Below are 27,730 nucleotides of genomic sequence, written 5' to 3'. Positions count from 1 at the left end.
GAACGCAGAAGAGCGGAAAGAACATGGAGAAGAAATCCCACCGAGGAAAACCTATTTAACTACAAAGGTCTGACAGAGAATTATCGGAAAGCAATCTTCAAAGCCAAAAAGGACCACTTCTCATATACAATCTCAACGGCCGCAAACCAACCACGGGAACTGTTTAAACTGGTTAATCAATCAATGAATCCGGTGTGCCTAGAACCCCCAGAAAGCGAATCCCAGGATTACTGTGACAAACTGTCTGATTTTTTCATCGATAAAGTCAAAACCATCAGGGAAACAATTTGTCAGAAGAAAACATCCAACCTCAGCCAGCAAATACATAAAGAGGATGTCCGCACCAACATACCGCAACCGCCAAAATTTTCACTATCCCCAATTACCGTAGACACCGCAAAAAACATCATTAATAAACTGCGTGACAGTACCTCACCTATTGACATCATCCCCACAAAACTACTGAAAGAATGCTCCGACATCGTGGCTCCAACCATAACCCACCTCATAAACCGATCATTCCACGAAGGGATTGTTCCCAGCATCCTCAAACAAGGCATTGTCAAACCTCTACTCAAGAAACCAAACCTGGACCCTCAGGATCCAAACAACCGTAGGCCGATTACAAGCCTCAACACCATTTCTAAGATCATGGAGAAAGCTGTAGTACATCAGCTACAACTTCACCTGGATACTCACAAACTCCTGGACCCGCTGCAATCAGGCTTCCGCCCGGGTCATGGAACAGAAACAGCTCTCCTTTAAGATTTGGGATGACGCCCTTTGAAGCAGCAGATGACGGAGAGCCGTGTCTCCTCGTACTGCTAGACCTAAGTGCAGCGTTTGATACAGTAGATCACAATACTCTACTCGTCCGCCTCACAGAAGTAGCCGGAGTCCAAGACATAGATCTCCATTGGTTCGCGTCCTTCCTAGGAAATCGGTCACAGACAGTGAAACTAGGAAAATTCCTCTCCCTCAAGGCTCTCCATTGTCACCCGTTCTCTTCAACATTTACATTCGCCCACTCCTTCAAATCATCAGATGCTCAGATCTCTGCTTCCACTCTTACGCTGACGACACGCAACTTTATTTCCGGATCAATGGAAAAAAAGATCACCAACAACAACTTGAAAACTGCCTCAAATCAATAGAGGACTGGATGACCACCAACTCCCTCCAGCTGAACCAATCAAAGACAGAGCTTCTTATCTTACACCCAAATCATAAGCCCGCAACCAAAACCTCCTGGTCTCCACCAGCCGTCTTTGGGCAGACTATCTCCCCAAAGACCAAAGCGAAGAGTCTCGGGGTTATTTTAGACGCACAAATGTCAATGGATGCGCAAATAGGATCTGTAGTCAGTCGATCTCACCATCTACTGCGCATGCTTCGCAGACTCATCCCTTTTATCCCAAAGAATGACAAAGCAGTGGTAGTTGGAACAATCATTAATTCAGGACTGGACTACGCAAACTCGCTTTACATAGGATTACCACAATATCAACTTGCGCGATTACAACTGATCCAAAACACGGCGGCAAGGCTGATAACAGGAAAAAAACCCTGGGAATCCATTTCTCCTTCACTGAGGAGCTTACATTGGCTAACCGTAAAAAATCGGATCACGTTCAAGACCCTTTGCCTCACCCACAAATGCGTGCATAGAGAAGCTCCGCAATACCTAATGGAGAAAATAAATCATTACACACCAAACCGCAGTCTTCGTTCAGCCAACAAAAACCTCCTCCTCGTGCCCAAAGCCCGGTATAAATCCAAGGGTGATCGGAGATTCGCTGTCCAAGGGCCTCTGCTATGGAATGCTCTACCAATCAACATCCGCCTGGAAGAAAATTACCTGGCTTTTAGGAAAAAACTCAAGACCTTCCTCTTTTAGCAGATGATCAAAGCTCGCCACAGCGCCTAGAGGCTATTCAGTTCGCATTGTGCGCTATATAAGTATTTCATTCATTCATTCATTCACTGAAAATACAGAAATTCAAATAAGGTAATGGCAAATGCCTGTGCCATGCCCGCTAGACACTCACTTGTATCACGGACACTATAGCCACAGCACTGCCCCTACGGCTCCGCAGGGATACCCCCAGGGCGGCCACAATTGGCTCATAAGCCAGAATGTGGGTACACATTAAAGCGGAGGTCCACCCTAAAGTGGACCTTCCGCTCATTGGAATCCTCCCCCCCTCCGGTGCCACAATTGGCACCTTTCAGGGGGGAGGGGGGTGCAGGTACCTGTACAGTACAGGTATCTGCACCCACTTCCGGGATAGCTCTCTGCGGAAAGGGGCGTAGATCTACGCCCCTTTCCGAAAGTCCCCCGCTGCCTGCTGGGAAACACACAGATCCCAGAGGCAGCGGTTCCATTCTTTTTTTTTTTTTCAATGTTTTTATTGATTTTATGCAAACCGTAAGAAAAACAAGACACATCAACCTTACATCATCAAGCAGTAATACAGTAGATGGTTGCTTATAGATTATGACCAGCAAGAGAGAGGCATATGGTGTCAGAAAATATAGGCAATATACAATCTGAAATAAAAAAGTAACGGAACATAACATGTTTTAAACTTTGGCCGGGATCTGGGTAGGCCCATCAGGGAACCAAATCGCCCCAAAAAGAAAAACATTGAGGAAATCTACCAGGCGTGGATCCCAGCTATCCAGGGAAGTTGGCTCGTTAGAGGTGGCTTAAATAATTAATCGTCACTGCTCATTAATGTTTTTGGGGGTGCATCTCACACCTACACCCTATTGCGGGCGGTCCTGGGAAGAGTGACAGAAGGTCCCCCACCACCCCGAAAAGGGCACTTGCTGTGGTAGGTGACCCCCCCCACCCAGCCCAGACCTAAATAGTCCGTCAGAGTCTGGACAAGTTAAAGAAAATTTGAGGCCAAACTGTTTATACACTAATAGCACATAAGACTGAGTTCCTCAGGCAAACCCGGGGAGCCAAAGCGGCGCCGGGCTCAGTATGCGCACAGCACCTATAACCAACATGGACTATAGTTACAGTTACACCCTGTTCCGGCCATGAAAATTGTAAGGCCGTGCAAACTATAAGGTGGGTATAGAGAACAGTGAAACATGCAGGTATCATGGAGGATATGGGATTAGTCAATTCTAAGCGTAACCTAGATCGGTCAGATAAAGAGGTGTAAGAGAGGGGGAAGGGGAGGAAGGCGAGGGGGAATCAGGGGGGGATGGGGGGGTCTACCAGGGTGTTGGTGCAAAAAAAATCAAGTTTATAATCCCGGAAAGAGGGAGATTTTGTGGAATGTGGCCCAGGGTTCCCAAACTTTCTCAAAGAAGCAGACTCTGTCCTGTATGGGACTGACCAACTTCTCTTGCGTCATAATCCAGGAGATCTTTCGTTTAACTGCCCCGAATGGGACTGTATGTTGTTTCCAGTGTGCTGCTATGGTGATTTTGGTGCCTAGAAGGATAAAAAATATGAGTGCCTGAGATGGTTTATTGGCTTTTTCCACTTTGAGGTTAAGCAACGCCACTTCCGGACTTTGGGGTACCTGAATTGGTACCAGCTTGCGAATTAGGGCAAATACCCTATTCCAAAGGCCCCTAATATGTGGGCAAGTCCACCATGTGTGGAGTAATGATCCTATATGTCCGCAGCCACGGAAACAAAGTGGGGACGCCTCAGGAAAGATCTGGACCAGTCGAGCGGGAACCCTGTACCACCTAGTGATAAGTTTAAGGCTGGCTTCAATCAGGGATACTTTGAGGATCCCAGTGAAGGATCTTTGGAAACAGGTGTACCATAGGTCGCTATCCCATGAAATATTAAGATCATTTTCCCAGGCTAACGCATAGGGAGGTTTGGTCACTGCAGAAGCTAGAGACGTATAAATCGTGGAAATCCCTCCCCTCTGACTCGCGATGTCTGAACACCAAGACTCATATGTCGTGACAGTAGGAGGATCTGGTCTATTGGGCCATCTGGAGTGCAGGAAATGGGCTAGTTGGGAGAATCTAAATCGTTCGGTGTGGGGCATCTCGAGTTTCTTCAAGCAGAACGAAAGCGAGCCCGGGCCTGAAGCGTTAAAAAAGTTGCCAATCCTAAGTAGTCCTTTGTTGAGCCACCAACTAAAGGCCAGGATATTCGTACCTGGCGGGAAGTCTGGGTTGTGGAAAACATGCGTTAAAGGTCGTAGTTCTGAGATCAATGCAGGGTTTTTGTGTAGCCGATCACACAGGGCTAGCGAATGGGAGAGGGTGGGAGACATGATAGGGGGTCTGCTTCTAGGAGGAGCCCAGATGAGATAGTCGATAGTGTGATGGGGAGCAGCCTGTCTTTCAATAGCAACCCAATCAGGTTTGGGGCCCTGGGAATAAACCATAGAAATCTGGGTTAATTGTGCCGCTTGATAATACCACCAAATGTTAGGTAACGCTAAACCTCCCTGCTTTTTGAGTCTATATAATAATTGTTTTGAGCCTCTACAACCCTTGGAACCCCAGATGAATTGAAGGATTTTTGATTGAAGTGGTTGGAGTTGGGCTTTCTTTACGGGGAGAGGAAGGGATCTAAACAAGTACAGGAGGCGGGGAAGGAGGGTCATCTTGATCACAAAGATGCGACCTAGCCATGAGAGGCCCAGATGGGACCAGGTTAGTAAATCTGCAGATCATTTTGCAAGGGCGGAGGGATAATTGGCCGAGTAGAGAGTGTTCACATTAGGTGTTAGGTAGATGCCCAGATAGGGTAATGAATTGGGGCACCATGTAAAAGGGAAGTGATTCTGTAGTGTATTTACTATAGTCAGGGGTACTGAGACATTTAGCGCTAGGGATTTCGAGGCATTCATTTTTAAGCCCGAGGCTAGTCCGAACGCGTCCAAGAGGGAAAATATATTAGGTGTGGGAATCAGTGGGGAAGTTACAGTGGTGTGAAAAAGTGTTTGCCCCCTTCCTCATTTCCTGTTCCTTTGCATGTTTGTCACACTTAAGTGTTTCGGAACATCAAACCAATTTAAACAATAGTCAAGGACAACACAAGTAAACACAAAATGCAATTTGTAAATGAAGGTGTTTATTATTAAAGGTGAAAAAAAATCCAAACCATCATGGCCCTGTGTGAAAAAGTGATTGCCCCCCTTGTTAAAACATACTATAACTGTGGTTGTCCACACCTGAGTTCAATTTCTCTAGCCACACCTGTTCACAATCAAGGCATCACTTAAATAGGAGCTGCTTGACACAGTAAGGTCCACCAGAAGATCCTTAAAAGCTACACATCATGCCGAGACCCAAAGAAATTCAGGAACAATTGAGAAAGAAAGTAATTGAGATCTATCAGTCTGGAAAGGGTTATAAAGCCATTTCCAAAGCTTTGGGAATCCAGCGAACCACAGTGAGAGCCATTATCCCCAAATGGCGAAGACATGGAACAGTGGTGAACCTTCCCAGGAGTGGCCGGCCGCCCAAAATTACCCCAAGAGCGCAGCGACGACTCATCCAAGATGTCACAAAAGACCCCACAACAACGTCCAAGGAACTGCAGGCCTCACTTGCCTCAGTTAAGGTCAGCGTTCATGCCTCCACCATCAGGAAAAGACTGGGCAAAAATGGCCTGCATGGCAGAGTTCCAAGGAGAAAACCACTGCTGAGCAAAAAGAACTTTAAAGCTCGTCTCAATTTCTCCACAACACATCTTGATGATCCCCAAGACTTTTGGGACAACATTCTGTGGACCGATGAGACAAAAGTGGAACTCTTTGGAAGGTGTGTGTCCAAGTATATCTGGCGTAGAAGGAACACTGCATTTCATAAAAAGAACATTATACCAACAGTAAAATATGGTGGTGGTAGTGTGATGGTCTGGGGCTGTTTTGCTGCTTCAGGACCTGGAAGACTTGCCGTGATAAAAGGAACTATGAATTCTGCTGTCTACCAAGAGATCCTGAAGGAGAATGTCCGACCATCTGTTCGTGTACTCAAGCTGAAACGAACTTGGGTTCTGCAGCAGGACAATGATCCTAAACACACCAGCAAGTCCACCACCGAATGGCTGAAGAAAAACAAAATGAAGACTTTGGAGTGGCCTAGCCAAAGTCCTGACCTGAATCCTATTGAGATGTTGTGGTATGACCTTAAAAAGGCCGTTCATGCTCGAAAACCCTCTAATGTAACTGAATTAGGACAATTCTGCAAAGATGAGTGGGCCAAAATTCCTCCAGGACGCTGTAAAAGCCTCATTGCACGTTATCCCAAACGCTTGGTTGCAGTTGTTGCTGCTAAGGGTGGCCCAACCAGTTATTAGGTTTAGGGGGCAATCACTTTTTCACACAGGGCCATGATGGTTTGGATTTTTTTTCACCTTTAATAATAAACACCTTCATTTACAAATTGCATTTTGTGTTTACTTGTGTTGTCCTTGACTATTGTTTAAATTGGTTTGATGTTCCGAAACACTTAAGTGTGACAAACATGCAAAGGAACAGGAAATGAGGAAGGGGGCAAACACTTTTTCACACCACTATATAAAGAGGAGGAGATCGTCCGCGAATAGTGCACATCTATGTTCTTGTTGACCACAACGCACTCCTCTAATGTCTGGGTGGGCTCTGATGGCAATAGATAGGGTCTCTATTGCTATGGCGAACAGCAGGGGTGAAAGAGGGCACCCCTGTCTGGTGCCTTTTTCGATGCTAAACGTCTCTGAATAGCAACCTTGTAAGCGGACTTGGGCGCTTGGGGTAGAGTACAAAGCTCGGAGGGTCCCCAAAAAGAGAGGGCCGAAGCCCCATCTCTCCAGGACTTGAAAAAGAAAAGGCCACGTCAGCGTATCGAAAGCCTTTTGCAAGTCAATAGACAGCAAAAAGCCTTCCTGTGAGGGACCGCCATCCCAGTGTGAGTTAAGAATAGAGATGATGTCCACTGCTCGCCTAATTTGGTCTGGTCCTTGTCTCCCCGGGATGAAGCCCACCTGATCCTTGTGAATATATCGTGAAATAAATGTTGAGATCCTATTAGAAAGCACCTTAGTTAAGATTTTTAGGTCGTTGTTGATAAGTGAAATCGGACGATAGTTTTGTACCAAGGATGCGTCTTTGCCAGGTTTGGGGATGACAGAAACATAGGCTAAGTTCAGGGCTTTATCCAGGGGAGACCTGGACCAGGTGGAGTTGAAGAAATCAACCATAAAGGGGGCAATGACCGGGGCGAATTTCTTATAATATCCCACAGAGAACCCATCAGGACCCGGGGCAGAATTGTTTTTGAGTCGTTTGATCACCTCTAGGACTTCAGGAACCGAAATTGGTTCCTCTAGTAGGTTAGAATGGTCTGGGGACAATTTTGGAAGGGAGATAGTTTCCAAAAATTGATCCACAGAGGTCCGTGGATTCTCCTTATCATCCTTATACAGGGAGGTGTAAAATTTGTGGAAGGAAGACATGATGCGGAGGGGATTCTGTGTTAGAACTCCGTCCTGATCTCTAATTTTCGGGAACGTAGAAGGACGTAGCTTCGGGGATAATTTGGCTGCGAGCTTAGCTCCTATCTTGTCTTTCTGATAGTAAAACCGTGCCCCAGACCATCGTAAGTGTTTCTCCGCCTCAGTAGTGAGAGCTAAATTGAGGGCAGTCCTGGCTGCTTGCATGGCTTCCAGGGATTCTCTAGTGGGATTACGTTTATGAGCTTTGCTTAGTAAACGGAATTCCTTGGATAGAGAGTCTATGTGAGCCTTCCTTCCCCTTTTCAGTTGAGAGGAAATTTGGATGATTTTCCCCTTAATCACAGCTTTATGAGCAGCCCAGACAACTTCCTGGGCAGTACCGGGATCCTTGTTAAGGGAGAAGTACTCCTGTATGGCAGTGGAGATGTCTTCACTATGAGCAAGGTCACTAAGAAGACCCTCATTAAGTCGCCACGTGATTCTAGTGCAGGGGTTGGGTGTGGACTGAACGTGAAGGAGCACAAGCGAGTGGTCAGAGAGTGACGTGTCCCTGATTTCTGATTTTATGGCCAATGGAATAGTGTGTGATTGCACAAAAATGTGATCAATCCTGGCATGTACCTGGTGGGGGGCTGAGTAATGTGTGAAGTCTTTACATGTGGGGTTCTTTCCTCTCCAGATGTCCACCAAACCTCTCGAGTGTAGAGTATCCACAATCTTAGTGCTCTGCTTAGGAGGTTTTCTGTTTCGCGCTGACCCTTTTCCTGCTTTATCCAGGGAATGGTCAAATGGGAGGTTGGTGTCTCCCCCCATTATTACCTTACCCTCTAATAGAGGGTCCAACGTGGACATCATGGAGTGAAAGAAAGCTGATTGTCCCTTGTTAGGGGCATAGTATGACACAAATGAATAGATAATTCCTTCCAGGGATCCCTTAACCAAAATAAACCTGCCTTCCTTGTCTCTAAATATTTCTGTGGAAGTGAATCTAAGGTTCTTAGATAGGCATATTGCGACCACTTTAGTTTTGTTTTTGGCGTTAGACAGGAAGAACTGGGGGAATCGACTATGTAGGAAGGAGGGATTATAAGTGGATTTAAAGTGAGTTTCCTGCATGAGAATTACATCTATCTTTTGGGATTGGTAAAAATGAAATAGTTTTCTTCGTTTGATGGGAGAGTTCATCCCCTGCACGTTATGTGTAGCTATACAGAGGGAAGGAGGGGGTTCGTGGTCAGGCATAGCGAGTCAGAGGGATTAGCAAATATGTCATAGAGGGATCTCTTACCATACCCCTGCGAAGAGATGGATCATCCCAGGCTAGAAAAGCCTCAGCCAAAGGAAGTGAAGCTGTCAGCGGAGAGATGCCCTGGTAGACCCGGGAAAGGAAGAGAAGGAAAGAGGGGAAAGGGAGGAGTTGACTGATCCTGCTGAGAGAGAACATAAGATATCTTAACCACCTGTGAACTATGGATAGCTTTGAGAGAACACAAACAAATAAAGCATGTATAACACATGAAACTATCTGCAGGGGAGGAGGACACACGTCAGTCCCCTGCATGTAAGGCCCGAGAATCAAAGTCTCGGGAAAAATTCCCAACAAAGGGGGAAGTGTGGCAGTCTCTGAGTGAGGGGAAGGAACAGCCCGTCACTCGGAGACTGGTGGGGTGCAGTGCAAACCACCCCGACCGGACCCCACCCGAAGCCCAATACCCATTCAAAAGAAATGGGGGGCATCTATAGCCCGCACAATTAAAAAAATGAAAAATAAAGCATAAAACATAAAACAAGAAAGGTAAAACAATCAAAATTGGGAGAGCCGTAAGCTTGCAAGAGCTATCTATAGCCATGTGGAGAAGAGCCGCCGCTCATAGTGTCAAAGCCCGGCTAGGGCAATGATGGAGAAGGAGAAAAACCACAAAATATATTAAAAAAAAGTCAAAAGTCATGTAGGAAGTCCGTGGTAGTGCGGATCGCACCCGTCTGTGAGGGGATATACCCTCACAAAAAAAAGGGGGAAAATTGAAAATGCGCAAATTAAGCGCTGTCACCAAGGAGTGTAAATTAAAGAGTTAGTATCAGAGAAAATGAACACAGAAGACTTATCCAACTTCTTTCTCTCAGGTTGGACGCCCATCTTTGGATCATTTAGCCTTCTGCTTTTGCCAGAGGGGCTTGTCGGGGCTTGCAGGGGGTGGTCTCTTCGAAGAACTTGAAGACTTGGGATCAGCGGGGTCAGCTGGTGAATGGGAGATGAGGCCCAATTGAAGGAGCAGCCGCTCGCCATCGGTAAAGTTGGAAAAACCATACGGTTTGTTGGAATACGTGAAGTGTAGTCTGAACTGGAATGCCCAACGGTAAGCTATAGAGTTTTGCGTTAGAACTTGTAAAAGTGGTTTTAAGGATCTCCGCAGTTGAATCGTGTATGGGGACAGATCCGAAAAGATTTGGACTGGATGACCTTGGAAGGATAGATTTTCAGTCTCTCTGGCCTTTCGCATGACCTCTTCCTTAGTTTTAAAGAATTAGGGTTTGACCACAATGTCTCTAGGTAAGCCATCTTGGCGTGGGGGTTGAAGTGCTCGGTGAGCGCGATCTAGCTCTAGATGATGGTCCGGTAGATCTGGTAGTAGTGACGAAATGAAAGCGCGTACCACCGTATCAGTATCTTTAAAAGATTCAGGTAGGCCTCGGAGCCTGAAATTGTACCGTCGATTCCTGTTTTTGAGGTCATCTAACTTAGAATAAGCAGTGTCCAGCTGCTCCTGTAGTTCAGAAATCCTATCAGTATTCTGTATGGTTCTGGCAACAGTCTGATCAGTTTTAATTTCAATTGCCTCAATCCTGGCCCCAAGTTGATGTAGGTCAGCTTGAATAATTGAGGTGATATGGGAGGCGTTCTGAGCAAGGCCTCTGGAAAGCATTTGGGAGAATGTCTCAAGCAGGGAAGGGAGATCAGTGGGATTAGTGTGGATAGATGGGGCAGCCCCACGCGCCGCCGGAGAGGAGAGATAGTCCTCCATAGGAGTGAGAGGGGATCCCCCATGAAATCTCCCCAGTAAAGATTCCGTAGATGCTGGGGATGACAGGGACATCTGTGGGTAACTCACGGTATGTAGAGCAGGATCCTTGGAGTGTGGGTCAGACGGGACCCGATCCGCGATGGATTGCATCGGATGGAGAGTCAGGCCTTGTGCGGTGGGAGCAGCTTCCGCCATCATGGCGGTGGATTCGGCCTGGATCTCCGGAGTCAGCTGCCGGGATAAGCTGCGTCTCGCCGTGATGATCGGTCGCCGAGCGGGTGGCACTGGTCCGCTGCGATGTGAGGGCGAGTTTGCGGTGAGGAGCTCTTCTCCGTATGGCTCAACGGCGGGAGATCATGGTCTGAGTGAACGGAGCTCTCAGGACATGCGACCGTCCATTGACCTGCCGCGCATGCGCCTAGCGGGTCCATTCTTATTGCGCAGCGCGACTCGCGCATGCGCAGTAGGGAACCGGGAAATGAAGCCGAAAGGCTCCACTTCCTGATTCCCATACCCAAGATGGCGGCGGCAGCACCCGAGAGACGATCGAGAGATCGGCTTCGGGTGCCGACATCGCGGGCGCGCTGGGCGGGTAAGTGTTCTTATTTTAAGTCAGCAGCTGCTGTATTTGTAGCTGCTGGCTTTTAAAAAAAAAAAAACGGCGGACTCCCACTTTAAGTAACTAAAGATATGATAAAAGTATATTGGATATTGTACATATACTGCCTCAATTCAGTGAAGTAAATAATCTACTTGATATATATACTTACATGCTGATGATATCTCCCTCTTCATTCTGCAAGTCTGCTGCAAGTTCTGGTTCAGTTATGTTGTGCAATAGTCAAGAAAAAAAGGTGTACTATAACAGTAAACCTAGGTCGGACTTTAAAGGCATAGGAAACAACGAAGAGGTATGAAAATAAACACTATTGAAAAATACACAACATGAATAGAACAGTACAGAAAAATTAAAAATCATGTATACTAATACCTAATGTGCAGTGAGCCCTTGTGTATGTACACGTTTCACCATTAGGCTTCTTCAGGAAGTGCAATGCCATCCTACCACATGGGTCACTGTGGCTGAATTTTCATGCTGTAGACTTGCATAGCTCTTGCTGTAGACTCACCACTGCAACTTTGCTCTAGCTAGAGACTTACCATGCAAATTTGCTACAAATTGGAAAAGTGTCAACTAGAACTTGTGCTTCAAGTACTCTGCAAGTGTACAACTTACCAGTGAAAATGTGCAACAAGTTAACAGACTTGCAATTCAACTCTGTCACAGATTTATGCTCAATATAATTGTGGTCACTAACCCACCAATCTTAGAACTTCCTTTCACCAGATTACATTATATTAACCCTGAGTGGCAATCTGGTGGAATATAGGTGGAATAATGGCCACAATTATATTGAGCATTATATGATTTCTCTATAACATTAGAGTCGTATCCCTCTGGTAAACTTTTTGCACTTAAAGGGGTTATAAACCCTTGTGGTTTTTCACCTTAATGCATCCTATGCATTAAAGTGAAAAAACGTCTGGCAGTGACCAGCCCCCCAGTCCCCCCTTCTTTTTTACTTACCTGAACCCCGTATTTCCCTCGGCGGAGATGCGCTGTCCCTCTCTATACAGGGTCCCGGCTCTTGATAGGCTAGATTGATACCAGTGCAGTCATTGGCTCCCACTGCTGTCAATCAAATCTAAAGACGTGGGTGGCGAGGTGGCGGGCCGAGTCCGGCATTCGTGTCCATAAACGCTGAATTCTGGACTCGGGAGCATGCCCGCAAGGTAACCCCCGGGAGAATGCTTCTACTAGATGGTTATCTGATGCGGGGAGGAGCCGCCAGAGGACCCCAGAAGTCAAGGATCCGGGCCACTCTGTGCAAAACCAGCTGCACAGTGGGATAAGTATGAAATGTTTGTTATTTTAAATAAAAAAAGAAAACGAGCCTTTACAATCACTTTAAAGCACGATATCTGTATGCACATAAATAATATTTTAAAGGTAAATCCAAAAATTGTGAGCAAATAGAGCATATAAAAACAAGTGCGTATTATCTGGTTATTCATATATATTTTACATCATAGATAAGGTACTTGTTTATAACCTTGGTTTAGTCTAAGTAGCCAGTTTGTGTCTATCTTATTCTTTTTATTTTATTTGGTGTTATGACGAGCATTGTTCCATCAAGCATGGTTTCTTCCAGTATATTATAAGTGCAAAGCAAAAAAATTGCTGGGTAAAATTTTACTTAACCACTTGCTTACTGGGCACTTAAACCCCCCTCAGTCCCAGACCAATTTTCAGCTTTCAGCGCTGATGCACTTTGAATGACAATTGCGCGGGCATACAACACTGTACCCAAATGACATTTTTATCATTTTTTTCCCACAAATAGAGCTTTCTTTTGGTGGTATTTAGTTACAGCTCGGAGTTTTATTTTTTGCTAAACAAACAAAAAAAGATGCAAAAAAATAAAAAATAAATAAATCATGTTTTAATAGTTTGTTATAAAATTTTGCAAACGGGTCATTTTTCTCCTTCATTGAAGTGCGCTGATTAGGCGGCACTGATGGCTGCATTGGTGGGCACTGATGGGCTGCATTGGTGGGCACTGATGGGCTGCATTGGTGGGCACTGATGGGCTGCACTGGTGGGCACTGATAGGCATAGTTAAGGCGGCACTAATAGGCACAGATAAGGCGGCACCGATGGGCACAGATAAGGCGGCACTGATGGGCAAAGATGGGCACAGATAAGATGGCATGGATGGGTGGCACGGATAAGTGGCACGGATGGGTGGCACGGATGGGCACTGATAGGTACCACTGATAGATGGGACTGATGGGCACTGATAGGTGGCACTGATAGGTGGCTCTGATAGGTGGCACTGCTGGGCACTGATGGGCGGCACTGCTGGGCACTGATGGGCGGCACTGCTGGGCACTGATGGGCGGCACTGGGTCGCAGCACCTTTGAGGCAGATTGTGGGCACTGTGGGTGGCACTGTTGGTGGCACTGCTGGATGGCACTGTGGGTGGCATTGTGGGTGGCACTGTAGGTGGCACTGTGGGCACTATGGGCACTGATGGGGGGCACTTACTTTTATTCAGGATGGCACGGCGGTGGGCAGGTGGGCACTGGCAGGGGGCAGGTGGTCAGCTGTATTGCTGGCCGTGATCGGGACTGATGTCCCGATCACGGCCGCCGGTGATCGGCTTTTTTTTTCTCTCCTCGCGCTGTCAGCGCGAGGAGGAATAATAGCCGATTACCGGCTCCGTTCTATCACATGATCAGCTGTCATTGGCTGACAGCTGATCACGTGATAAGGGGTCGGGATCGACCCCTTGCACGGATCGGTGATCAGGCGAGTCTCACGGACTCGCCGATCACAGAGCGCGCCGCGCGCGCCCCTCAGGGGGCGCGCAGGCCGCTCGTATCCGGGACGACGTCAATAGACGTAGTCCCGGAAATGTAGGTCCGCGCTGATGCCGTCATTTGGCAATAGCGCGGATCTGTAGTGGTTAAAGTGGTTTTCAGAGCATCCAACTTTGAGAATTACTGTATTAAATGTAAACAGAGCCAAGTTGTTCTTTAAAGTAAGTCTTTGAAATCTTCTTTTTATAACCATTATCCATCAAAAGAATGCACAATTAAAAAACACACAAGCTCCTCTGAAGATTACTGATATCCTCAGCTGTGTGAATAATATCAGATGTTTTTTTAAGATTCAGCCATATAAAGACTCAGCAGGTCATCTCAACATAAAACACATTTAATCTGTGACATATTTATAATTTGATTACAGCCTGAGCCTGAGCTGATTACTTCTATTAGTCTTCAGAAGAGTATGAATTTAGATATTGAATACAACACACCGGTTTTCACATATTTTCGTCTATCTTTCCGAGTGCATATTTTTTTTTTTTTGTTAATCCTCCCATCCAAAGAACCTTATTATCTCACAATGAATTTCATGTAATGGCGCCAAAAAAAGCTAAATATACTTGGTATAATTATAAAATAGACTAATGTGTATTGAAAAATGTATTGCTTTCACCGAGAGGAAAAGAAGAACATCACCTGAGTTCTTTCATTTCAAAATAAATAAAGAAATGCGTAGGCTGCATTCTAATTAGATATTGTACATAGTTAATATTTTTTTTTTCTAGCAGAAATCCTTAAAGCCTTTTACAAAAATGTCTGCAGACCACTAGGGTTTGTTTTTGTGCATTGAGAAAGTAATGAATTTAGATCTCTATGAAATTACCTTTATGATGCTTGACTGCATACTAAGTCATGTTAAATTACATCAGTTGGTTTTCCCTTTAGGTCTTGCTTTGCTAAAACACGTTGACACTGGTTTATAACAGCCTAATGCAGCCCTTTTCAATTTTTTTATGACAAAAGACCCCTTGAAATAATTTTCAGTTCTCAGGAACCCCCTGCTGAAAGTTATTTATTGAGCGTCCATGAGAAACATTGCGCTTACATTGGTGACCAGTAGAAAGAACGCCCCCCTTAAAGTGAAGGTCAAGACTCTACCCTTACAGGCAACCACAGTCATCATTGGTGTTGTGCAGCTGGCTCTGACAAGCGAGGATGAGCTTGATTATCGAATCTAACGTATAAGGTGTTCGTCCATTCGCCAAACAGCGAATATTATGGGGCGTTTGCGGGAAATTCGAGCGCCACGGAGAGCCCCATAATGCACTACGAGATCACAGTGCATTGCTGTATGATGATTGCCCAAAGCATGCACCTGACCTGCATGCTTTGGCCAATCACAGCGCGCTCTGCTGAGAGAGCCATAATTGGCCAAAGGCAGGGTGTCTTTGGCCAATCATGGCTCAGGAGGACTATGTCCACGCTCCACACTATATAAGGTTGGTTACATACAGGTCGTGTATAGTGTGTGGACAGAGATAGATTAACCACTTAACAACCGTGCCATAGTCAAATGACAGCTACAGCGTGGTTCGATAACTCTGAGAGGGCGTATTATGACGTTCTTCCAGAATCACGCTCCTGAGTGCCCCCTGGGGCATGCACACTTAAATATCTGTGTCCTCTGGACCCGATGCATCACAGATCACTGTAAATGGGCACTGACAGCAGATGTTTACCACATGATCACTCTGTCAAATGACAGAGCGATCCCTTGTAAACAAACCAACGTCATGTCCGGTTCCTCTCTCCTCTCTCTGTACCAATCGGTACAGTGTGAGTGGAGAGGGGAAGGATCGGGTCCTGCAGCACTGTGGGCTGGATCTGTAGTGCCCACAGCGCTGATCTGTGACAATTCCAGCCTCATCCATCCATCCATACTCAGCAATACTCATTCATCCATCCATGTATCAGTGATCCATCCATACTCAGTAATACTCATCAATGCTCATCCATTCATCTACACTCAGCAATACTTATCCATCCCATCGACCCCATCTATATCCAGCCATATTCAGCCATATTCAGCCATATTCAGCCATACTCAGCCATACTCGGCCGCACTCAGCCGCACCCAGCCGCACTCAGCCGCACCCAGCCGCACTCAGCCGCACTCAGCCATGCCCAGCAGTACTCAGCTGCACCCAGCCGTACTCAGCCGTATCCAGCTGTACCCAGACGTATCCAGCTGTACCCAGCTGTATCCAGCCATACCCAGCCGTATTCAGCTGTACCCAGCCGTACTCAGCCGTACCCAGTCATACTCAGCCGTACCCAGCCATACTCAGCCAGGCTCAGTAATCCCATCCATACTCAGACATACAGTAATCAGCCATCCCTATCCATGGCTCATCCATCCCCATTCATGCTCATCCATGCCACATCAGTTCCCATCCATGCCACTACAGTGCCTCACAAAAGTGTAATAGGTAGTCAAATTAGATTTGAAATGTATGCCCTAGAACACCTGACGGGGCTCCCTGCATGTTGGTCCTCTCTATGTGGCCAGGCTGTGTAAAAGTCTCACACGTGTGGTATCGTCGTACTCAGGAGGAGTAGGAGAATCTATTTTGGGGTGTAATTTTTGGTATGTACATGCTATGTGTTAGAAATATTGTATAAATGGACAACTTTGTGTAAAAAAAAAAATGCGTTTTAATTTTCTTTCCACATTTTCCAAAAACTTGTAGAAAAAAATGACATGTTCAAAAGACTCATTATGCCTCATAGATTATATATTGGGGTGATTTCTTTCCAAAATTGGGTAATTTTTGGGGTATTTCCATTATCCTGGTGCTTCAGGGCCTTCAAAAGTGCAAGAGGTAGTCAGGAAATTTATATGTGTAATTTATGCTCCAAGAACACCTGATGGTGCTCCCTGCATGTTGGGCCTCTGTATGTGGCCAGGCTGTGTAAAAGTCTCCCACCTGTGGTATTTCCATACTCAGGGTGAGTAGTAGAATGTGTTTTGGGGTGTAATTTGTGCTAGGTATATGCTGTATGTGAGAAATAACCTGCTAATATAACAATTTTGTGAAAAATAAAAGAAATAAAAAAACTTGATTGCCTCTTGCCCATGCCTCTTACTAAATACCTTGGAATGTGTACTTTCCAAAAAGGGGGCATTTGGGGGGTATTTGTACTTTCCTGGCGTGTTAAAGTCTCAAGAAATTAGATTTTCAATTATCAGAGATTGGCACAATACCTTGTGGACTCTATAACTTTGACAAAGACCAAATATATACACTGATTTGGGTTGTTTTACCAAAGATATGTAGCAGTATACATTTTGGCCAAAATTTATGAAAAAAAAAATACTAATTTGCAAACTTTTATAACAGAAATGAAGAAAAATGCATTTTCTTACAGAATTTTTCGGTCTTTTTTCTTTTATAAAAAAAAAAATGTAAAACCCAGCAGTGATTAAATACCACCAAAAGAAAGCTCTATTTGTGTGAAAAAAAGGACAAAATTCTCATATAGGTACAGTGTTGCACGAGTAATTGTCATCCAAAATGTGAGAGCACCTAAAGCTGAAAATTGGTCTGGTTAGGAAGGGGGTTTAAGTGCCCAGTGGGTAAGTGGTTAAGCTAGATTAGGCAGGCAGGTTAGTTAGCGGCAATATATTTGAAATATTGTCACGTACCTAGTAGGCGAGCCCGGAATGCAGGGAGCGGCCCCTCGTATCCCCTGGCTCAAGAACCCCTGGAGGTGGTAACAGGGATTCAAAAGTTCAGAGGGCACAAGTGCCTGGCAGGTAGAGGCAGGTCCGGATAGTCAGCAGCACACAGACAGCAGGTAGATAAGGCTGATGACGATCGGCTGGTGACGACAGGCACAAGCGGATAGACTGGCAAGCAGACGGTCGTCAGCGGAGACAGCAGGCACAGGAAATCCAAACGGGTTGGCAGGAACAGCAGAGTCGGGTACAGGCCGGGTCGGCAACAGGCGGTCAACACAGTACAAGGGGACGAGGCAGAGACGTGGTCAGACAGGCAGGTAGTCGAAGGCAGGCAGCAACGGATCGTGGTCAAGAACAAGCCGGGTCACAGGAATCTAGGCAACGGGTAACAGGTAACAGAATAGCAGAATCTCCGAACACGCTGTAGACTGGACAGCAAGAAGGGAATGGAGCAGAGACCTTAAGAAGCCTTTAGGGCACCAAAACGGTCGCACGACGAGTCAGCGTGCCCCCGCGAGTGGCCGTGCGCCCGTTCGTGACCCCGCGCACACGTGTGCGCTCGTTCGTGCCGACGCGCACCCGAGTGCGTCCGTTCGCGCTAACGCGCGTCAAAGGGGAACGACGGGTTCTCAACAACAGGTTTCTGTGGGTAATTCTCCCGTGTGCGACCGGGACGCCAGGACGATCGTGACAAATATACAGTTGTGCTCATAAGTTTGAGGAAGAGGGAGAGATGCAGAAAGTGCCAACCTGAATATATACAAGGTACGATTTATTAGCAAAGTAAGTAATGCACTTACAGGAAATAGCATAAAAACAAGTTCATCTGTAAATGGTAGACATGTACATTTGTTTTCGTCCGAATTTCGGGTATTTTTGTTATCGTTTTAACGAACGATAGCGAACGTGCAGAATCCGAAAACCTAAAGATCCGACATATACAAATGCTTTGTTTTCGTTGTGACAACAGTTCGATATAGATAGCAGATTCGACGTGACGCTGACAATAGCGATCTGTGTCCATCAAACCTGTGGTCGAATGTGCCTAACCTTAGCTCTATTAGTTCAAGATTATTCTACATAGAGAGAAAATATTTGACATTATAGAGACAATAGCAAAAAAGGTTGAATGTGCCTAACCTAACTCAGTCCAAGATTATTCGACCTAGAGAAAAAAGATTTGACATGAAGTTTCGACTAAGCAATCACCGTAAGCTGACATTTATGGTCAAATGCTCCGCCCATAGGCCATAGAAGAATTCTAACAGACACCATAAGCCTTTAAGATTTGACCTTAATTATTTCGGATTTTTGGACGAATGCATTTTTTAACGAAACAAAATAAATAAAAACACATTTTCAGGAGAAACAAAATAAATGTATTTTTCGGCCAAAAACGAAATTCCGAAACAAAATATTTCAGTGTGCACATGTCTAGTAAATGGTGGGGTCTGCAGGTGTAGAATGGCATCCAAACAAGCATCCATGGATCTGGCAGATGATTGGGGGAGCCTCGATAACTCTGGGGGGGCGTACTATGACGTCTTCCCAGAATTGCGCTCTGACACCCCCTGGGGCGCGCACACGTAAATATCCGTGACTGGATAGAAGGACCCTGTAGAAGGAGCTGATGCTCTGAGCACGTAGCCTCTTGTATTCACTTGTTTCTCCCCTGGTGTTTCTCCCGTGGTGTCTCTCTGCTTCCTGGTGACATCATCTCCCTGCACTCCATGGTGGCGCAGGCCGACTTCCTGGTGGCCACAACATGGATTGAGGCTCCCCCAGTCATCTGCCAGATCTGTGGACGTTCATTTTGGATGCCTATCTACACCTGCAGACACCACCATTTACAGATGATCCTGTTTTTATGCTATTTCCTGTAAGTGCATTACTTACTTTGCTAATAAAACGTACCTTATATCTGTGTATCTCCCTCTTCATCAATCTACTTACAGAGCTGGCTTTTCTCTGAGGACAGCTGCCTCCTGCCACCTCACCCTAAGAACTGTTGCTGTATGGACTATTGAGCTGTTATTGCTTCCATATTGACCGCTATATTACCTCATGTACACAAATATTTGCGCTTACATTTTTTTCTTTCTATCTAATTGTTTTCATAAGTTTACATACCCTGGCAGAATTTATGATTTCTTGGCCATTTTTCAGAGAGTATGAATGATAACATAAAAACTTTTCTTTCACTCATGATTAGTGTTTGGCTGAAGCCATTTATTATCAATCAACTGTGTTTACTCTTTTTAAATAATAATCACAACAGAAACTAATCAAATTAACCTGATCAAAAGTTTACCTACCCTGGTGATTTTGGCCTGATAACATGCGAGGTCAGAGGGGGCAGGGTCACCCGTGTAAGTCACCGGGTGGCCCCGCTTTTACCTATATAACAGATGTCAAAGCGAAAAAGAAATGGCAGTCAGCGGGGCGCCTCTTGTGGAGGCGAAGATTTTCAGTTTTTGCTTTTTTTTCTCCGGGCCGTCGGCACTATGATTAAAGATGGATTTACAACGCGGGACACTTTTTTTTTAAATAAAGGAATTGTCAACAACGGTCTGCTGTCATTTTTACTTTTTTGACACTTTTTTTGGTGAATGGGTAGGGGTACAATGTACCCCATACTTATTCACATAAGGGTAGGGCTAAGATCTTGGGACCCCCTTGTTAAATGGTGCTTCCAGATTCCGATAAGCCCCCTGCCCACAGACCTCCACAACCACTAGGCAAGGGTTTGGTTGGATGAGGCCCTTGTCTCCATCAACATGGGGACAAGGTGCTTTGGGGGGATCCCAAAACACCCTCCCCACGTTGTTGAGGGCATGTGGCCTGGTATGGTTCAGAAAGGGGGAGCTTTCTAGCCGCCTCCTTTTCCTGCGACCTGCCAGGTTGCATGCTCGGATAAGGGTCTGATATGGATTTTGGGGGGGACCCCATGCCATTTCTTTTTTACATTTTGTTTTGGAGTTTTAATATCCATATCAGACCCAAAGGGTCTGGTAATGGACTGGCGTCTGTACATTACAGGCGTGAGCAATTTTAAATTACATGTTTCCTTTAGAAATGCACTGCTATAAGCATGGAAAAAATATGCTAATTTACAGGCAGACTAAAGGGACCCCCAGGCATGATATTTAAAGGAATATTTCATTTTTTATTTCTTCACTTTAAGCATTCTTAAAATCACTGCTCCTTAAAAAATGGAAGTTCTAAAAACTTTTTTTTTGCATTGATACATGACCCATGAGGCAGTAGTCGGGTCCCCAAACACTTTTTATGACAATAACTTGCATATAAGCCTTTAAAATGAGCACTTTTGATTTTTCACGTTCATGTCCAATAGACATTAATGGTATTTGCATTTTACTAAACAATGTGTGACATATTATTTCAATGCTCAATACCAGTGTATTAGTTAAGTTGTTGTATTTACAGTGACAATGTGCTCTTAAATGTAGGCAACTCCGCAAATTGTTGGACCTAACAAAATTAAAGGAGTTCAAAAGGCGTAATGTTTTTGAACTTCATGCATTAGATCCATTAAGAACAAAAACATTGTGTGTGTAGCCGACCCACAGCACACCATAATAGTTGGCTGAAGAAGAGATTGTCACCTCATGTAGCAAATAAGGTACATTTGCACTATTGGAGAAAGGGGCCAAAATAATGCCCATTTGTGAACGTAATAGACAGATAAGAAACAAAGACAACAGTAGTTCAAATATGAGTTTATGATCTCATAATTAGGTTAGGCAGAATCAGCTACAATTTGCTACCAAGCCACTGCTCCTCTACCCACAAAATATTCCAGGTATTTTTGTCGGATATCTCTGGCATCTTGGGAGGGCAATCCAGCACAGCCAGATTCTAGAGCCATCATCACGCCCCCAGATGGACGAGCTGCAGCGTCTTCAGCTGGGCCTGACACTGCAGGGCCCGCATCAGTTGGCATTGAGGCAAGGTAGCTGCTAGCATTCCTCCTTAAAAAATTATGGAGGATGCAGCAGCATCATACCACATTATTTATTTTGTATAGTACCAGGTTAATTGGTGTTAAAAACAGCCTGAAACAACTAAAGAAGATGCCAAAATAATTTTTTCAACCACCCTTCTGGCACGAGAGAGCCTGTAATTGTAGATTCTCTGCTCTGGGGTGAGGTTCCTCATAAGAAATGGCTTCATAAGATGTTCCCCCAGAGCAAAGGCCTCATCTGCAAGAAAAACAATATTGAGGCCCTCAACATTCTCCTCAGCAGGTGGCAAGTTTAAGCTACCATTCTGCAGCCACTTGTAGAACTCTGTCTGCATAATGACTCCTCCATCAGAGTTGTGGCCGTTCTTCCCAACATCCAGGAACAAGATGTGCCATATGTGGCAAACACTTCAGCTAGCAGGACTATGCTGGAGAAGCCCTTATAGTTGAAAGGGTGGTGGGACAATCTGGACATGTTTGCCATCAATAACACCACCACAGTTGGGAAAATCCCACTGATGCTGGAACTGGGCTGCAACGTCCTGCCATTGCTGTGGGTTGGAAGGAAACTGTGGAGTAAAAAAAAAGTAAAAAGAAATGACTACCTGTGCACATAACATTCCAGGGAGATTTGACACAAACATTCTTGGCCAACATAAGTATAAAACTTAAAGGAGTATTTAGTGACAAAACTGTAAGGTCAACTTATCTGATTCCTCACCCCCTCTGGTGGCTCATTCTAAAAATGTTATTGGGGGGGGGGGGGTAATGGGTAGATGTTTTGGACACATAATCCTCTCCACTTCTATGAGAGCTGTTTGCATAAATAATGTGTGAGACCCTCCTTACTTACACTATTGCCAGCTCAGTGGACAGGTAAGAAGTGTCATATTCTAAAAATATGGATACACACTGTCCAAATTGAAGCACATTTTGCCATTCATAAATTACCTATCAAGATAATAGGAGACAAAAAAATTCTACGTTACAATTTGAAGATAATCAGGCAGGCCCTTGCACTACATGCCTTGGTGAATTCATCAAGAAATATTACCACAAAAGAGGGATAGTGTGTATGGGTGTGTACAAATTTGTTCTAATGCATGCTGTAATCTTTTTCTGCTCCTTTTTTGGCCTACATGCATATTTTCCTTCATACCATATTACAATATTGTTAATTATGGAATCAAGAAATGAATACAATACATTAGCAAACATTAAACACATAGAATGTGATGTTAAAGGAAAAAAAACTTACCGAAATATAGTCCTTCTGCAGCACTTGAATAATGGCTGAATAGGTCTCTAGAATAATGAGTCCCAGAGCCTGGGGGGAGATGCCAGTGGTAAACTTGAGGTCCTGGAGACATCTAATGGCAAGCCTCATGCATGTGTCCTGCTTCTTAATGTAGGGGTCAACAATGCCAAGAGTTGGTGAAAGCAGGGGTCATCCGAAGATGATTCCTAAAATTATCAGAATTATTCTCCTGGAGCTCCCGCAGCAATGAAGCATTACATAATTGGTCACGATTAAGCAACCAATTTTTGGTCCAAGAACTCCTCCTGCTCCTGTTCCTGGACTGGACTTGGGTCAAAGCAATAACTCCAAGCCCAATAATAGCACATTCTCTCCTCCGATTCCACAACATGGCTGGTTGACGAACGGCCATTCAGAAACAAACTGAAAAGCAAGAACTGAAATGTTCGAATCAGCATGCACCAAACTTCTACTAACACAAAATTAGCAGAAGGAGCCCGAAGGGTGGCCCATGACAATTGAACTTCCTCTTTGTCTAATACATCACTACGTTCCTGTTTGTTGGCCGACAATTCCTTGCCATTTGCATGCAAGACAAGTTCCTGGCCAGCGCCAATCGGACAAAAGTCTGACGTTTTGTCTGCGGAATATCCAACCGTGTGTACAAGGCTTAAGACATCTCATTGCATCTGTATGTTATAGACAACATAAAAATCATGGCACACTGCATTTTCTGCCTGTCTACTTCCTATGGTTTTTGGAAGTTGCTCTCAGCTGCTGTGAAGGGTTTATATATTTAGTTCTTTAGTAGCATTATTGCTCCTCTAGAAGGCATTGCAGTACAATATTTCATATACCTCAGTAATGGCTCTCTGGGATTAGTGTAGGTGAAGAAGTTGCTGGCTTGCATGGCTGTGTTGAAGGTAATATTATCCAGTGAAAAACATAGAAACATGTTTGTTTTCTCATGACATTTTCAGTATGTATTTTGAAGCTCCATGGCTCCATACTTCCATGGCATAAGTGTACCTGAAGAAGTGGCTTGCATGGTTGTGTTGATGGTAAAATTATCCTGTGAGCAGCATTATAAATATGTTTTTTCTTTTTTTGTCCATGGCATTTTCTACTTTGAAGCTCCATGGTAGTCCATTAGCACAGTGGTATTTTGTACTTTTATAGTTTACCTGGAAACTCTCTGGAACAGGGTGACCTGGATCTTTTTACTCAGATGGGGTGCTCATTTTAGATGTCAGAGTTACTCAGAAATGGTTAAGTACTGTACAAAGCTTGACTTTTTTTTAACTAAAGGACAGCTAATGTGTAAGCTTGTGCCTTTAATTCTTCATTAAAACCAATTTTTTGTTGTTTGCTGTCTGTGCCCCCGTTAGTGAGATTCATTCTCCCTATTAGTCCTGTTTTCCTGTTATCATTTTAAAGTGAATGTAAAAGAAAATCCCAAAAAGAAAATCCCAAATTTTGGTTTGACATCAGAACACTAATAGAGGGCAAATCTTCCAATGGGTACAATAGTTCTGGTGACCCTAGTTACATTCTGGGATTCCCTCACTTTGGAGAAATATTTCCTCCCTTCCTGTTTTGCCCATGGGACAGAAAGTGAAGAGAAACCTGTCAGGGCTATAATTCTTTCTTACTCTATCCAAAATGAAAAAAATAAATTGCCTTTAGTTACACTACTACCTAGATGTACTTCTTTAAAGGAGGCAGATCCATCCATTCCTCTAATATTGAACTTTTATTGTATTCTTGAAGTATTATGTTTCAAGCTCAGTATAAGGCTATTAAGCCAATCCAGCAAACAATCATGAAATTCTTACAGCTATGACTGGGTATGCAGAAAATCTCCACTATTACATTTTATGCCAGTTAAAACATCAATGGTCTATATGTTTGTATGACCATAGTGCTCACAATTGTTTGACCATCACACTCATAATCCTGAAAAACACAAAGAACTGTGAAACAAGGAGGCTGGAGACATCTGATGCATTTTTCATGTCTGCTGGTGCTTTACTGTATATGACTCATATATGGTAAAAATGCCAGAAGGTATAAAGGTAGAGATGCTGGCTATCTGTTCTTTCTTCACTCCTATAGGGCCTCATTCTGCACTCCTGTGGCCCATAGTGGGCTAAAGTCCACTGTTGACTGACATCATTCAGCTGTTCCAGGCTCTCTAGAAATCCTAACTTTAATGTTGGTACCCAGTTACCTGGATCGCCAGCTGGCTCAACCTCTGCATGCTTCTGAGAACCTGAGCCAAATGCTCTCACCCCCTCCACAACCGACAGTGAGCGCTGGAGGGGCAAAGCAGAGAGCCGGTGACTGACAGTGAAGACTGAGGGCCAAGCATTTAGCAGTCTTTGATCCCTCTGTTCTCGGTGTTAGAGGTAGCGAGGGGAATATGCAACATCGGGCCAATGCTATATCCACCTAGAGGAGTATAAATGTTTATTTATTTTTTTATATCCCATACTTCTCTCTTATGTATTTTGTGGTTTACAGCCAGCTCAGTATGATATTTTAGGCTGAAAATATTTGAGATTTCAATGATGGAGGTACCAAAACTGAATTTGCTTAACAAACTTCTCAGTGACAACCGAGTACTGCCTGATGCAGGGCATGTGCAGGCAAGAACATACTAAGGTCCCTTTATGTTTGAGTAATGAACAGTGACAGCTGGTGCTCCATTTTTTGGGGAGGGGGGCAACAAACCCCCCGCAAGATATGCACTTACCCCATGCAGGGTGTGGCTTCCCCGGCTTCTCCTACCGGCTAATCCGGTCTTAAGATCTGCCTCCTGTCCTGATTGACCGGGAGCAGAAGCCAGAAGACAATAGCAAATATTGATTTGCTAATGTCACAAGTGGGTGAGTTTGTGGTGCAGTGCTCTGCGCCCCGAGCCCAACCTTTTTGAAGCCAATTAGTGCCTCAGGCTCCAATCATGTGCTTAAAAAACTCATAGAAATCTATGAGTCCGGTGCCCCGCATGGAGATTGGAGGGGGTCCCCTTTGGGCCAGCCACTGCTGGGAATGAAGAGTCATTGACTGGTGCTGCTAGGGTTAATGTTTGAAGCTGTGGTGTGTCTTATGCATGACTCGTTTCCTGCTTCTAAAGTAATTTATACAGAAGACCAGAATTTGTAGCTGTCCATGCACAAGAGGAGTACAGTAAGGACAACCTGTGTCACTATGTAAGTCTATGTTGCAGAGGAGCAACAATTTAGCGGGGTGCTGAGTACCAGACTGTTAAAACTATTTATGAAATAGACTTAAATTTTTTTTTTTTATATAACTAGTGCCACTTTCACAGTATAGCTTATCCTAATCTCAGAACAAGTGTTTCTGAAGGGAGAGAGAGAAGAAATGTGAATCTGAAATTGTATGTGATGCCAGCTGTACTATATGGAAGCTGAACAGATCTGTAAATGTGTCATTTATCTGTCATGCCAACCCCTAGTGTAGGTGGTCAGGCACTTTAGCTGACTCTGTGTTCTTCACCTATAGCAGCCGACTTTCTCAGAAGGCAAGTGGGCCTATTGGTATTCGGTTGCCCTCAGGTCTTACACACAATGTTATAGTGCCTGACCAACATGCCTGGGCAGGTGCGAGCTAAGCTCAGCAAACAGGTAAACATAGGCATAATAATATATTACCAAACCTAGTCAAACCCATATCTCTTCTCACACCAATAAAGAAAATTGAAAGGGCCCATTCTTACCTAGGCATTCATGAGTTAAGATGCCATTAATTTTCAATGGATACCTAATGCATTTAAGCAACTCACTTGTGCTGGTGCACATACTGCAGGGTAGCACACTACCAAGCACTGTGCTGTGATGGATCAGAAAAGCTTGTGCAAGTCCAATTTTCGGTGCATTGGCAGCCAACTGAAATGAATCACTATACATCATAATACACATTAGTTTATGCACCACAATGATATAAATGGGCAAAAACTGTATTCTTGGAAGGGCAGGTATTATTGAATTTACACAGGTAACATTCACCGTGATTGCTATCCAGGGCCCACAGGGAGCAATCATTAGGGTAAACCCCACCAATAAAGTTGTGGCAATATCAAGCAAGTACAGTCTGTTGGGAGTGTACCTACCTCTTGCACTAATTTAAATAGCCAAACCTGTTTCACTCATTTCCAGATATGGTATTCAAATTACTTGACTAAATGGTTTATATGAAAGCATCTTCAGTTAACGCCTTCTTAACATTTGCCATATTTCCAACATTCAATTTCCCAATGGCTCAAAGGCCCATTAATTCTTAAATATACATCAGAGCTGGCCATGGTCCTGGAAGTATCTACCAATGCCTCCAATGTTTCTACACCTGGACATCAGGCAGAGGAAAAAAAAAAACACTTGACATGGCACTGAAGAGAAGAATAACCTTTCTCACAGACATGGTACATGCAGACATATGTTATTTCACATTAGCATTAAAACTTCTAACTTGTCTGAAGTGTTATTTTATTCAACGATGCAAGGCAAATTCTTAATTGATAATTTCTTTCATTACAAATGCCCTTTGTGTCATTTAATTAAACATCTCTTGTTTCAGTATCCAAGGCGCCAGATCACAAAACAAAGCTGTAATAATTGGATTTTTCTGAGGTGTTATATCCAGTGCAATGGCTAGCACAATGAACCTTGTTGTGATAACTATAAAGCTGCCACAACAATGTGACCAGTCTAAGGATTAGACAGATTGAAAGAGGTTTTCATGTGAACAGGCCAATGGATTTACATGTAACCACTGGTTATCTTAAATCTGCCTGCACCTTTTGGAGCATCCTTCAAAAGAAAGAGAACCCATCATTAATTTTCAATCAGAACGCGAAGCTATGTCTAAAAAGAA

The sequence above is a fragment of the Lithobates pipiens genome, unplaced genomic scaffold (assembly GCF_037356315.1).
Source record: "Lithobates pipiens isolate NorthernLeopardFrog02 unplaced genomic scaffold, aLitPip1_a1.2 Scaffold_10, whole genome shotgun sequence".
Taxonomy (NCBI): Eukaryota; Metazoa; Chordata; class Amphibia; order Anura; family Ranidae; genus Lithobates; species Lithobates pipiens.
Note: the sequence above shows the minus strand (reverse complement) of the source record.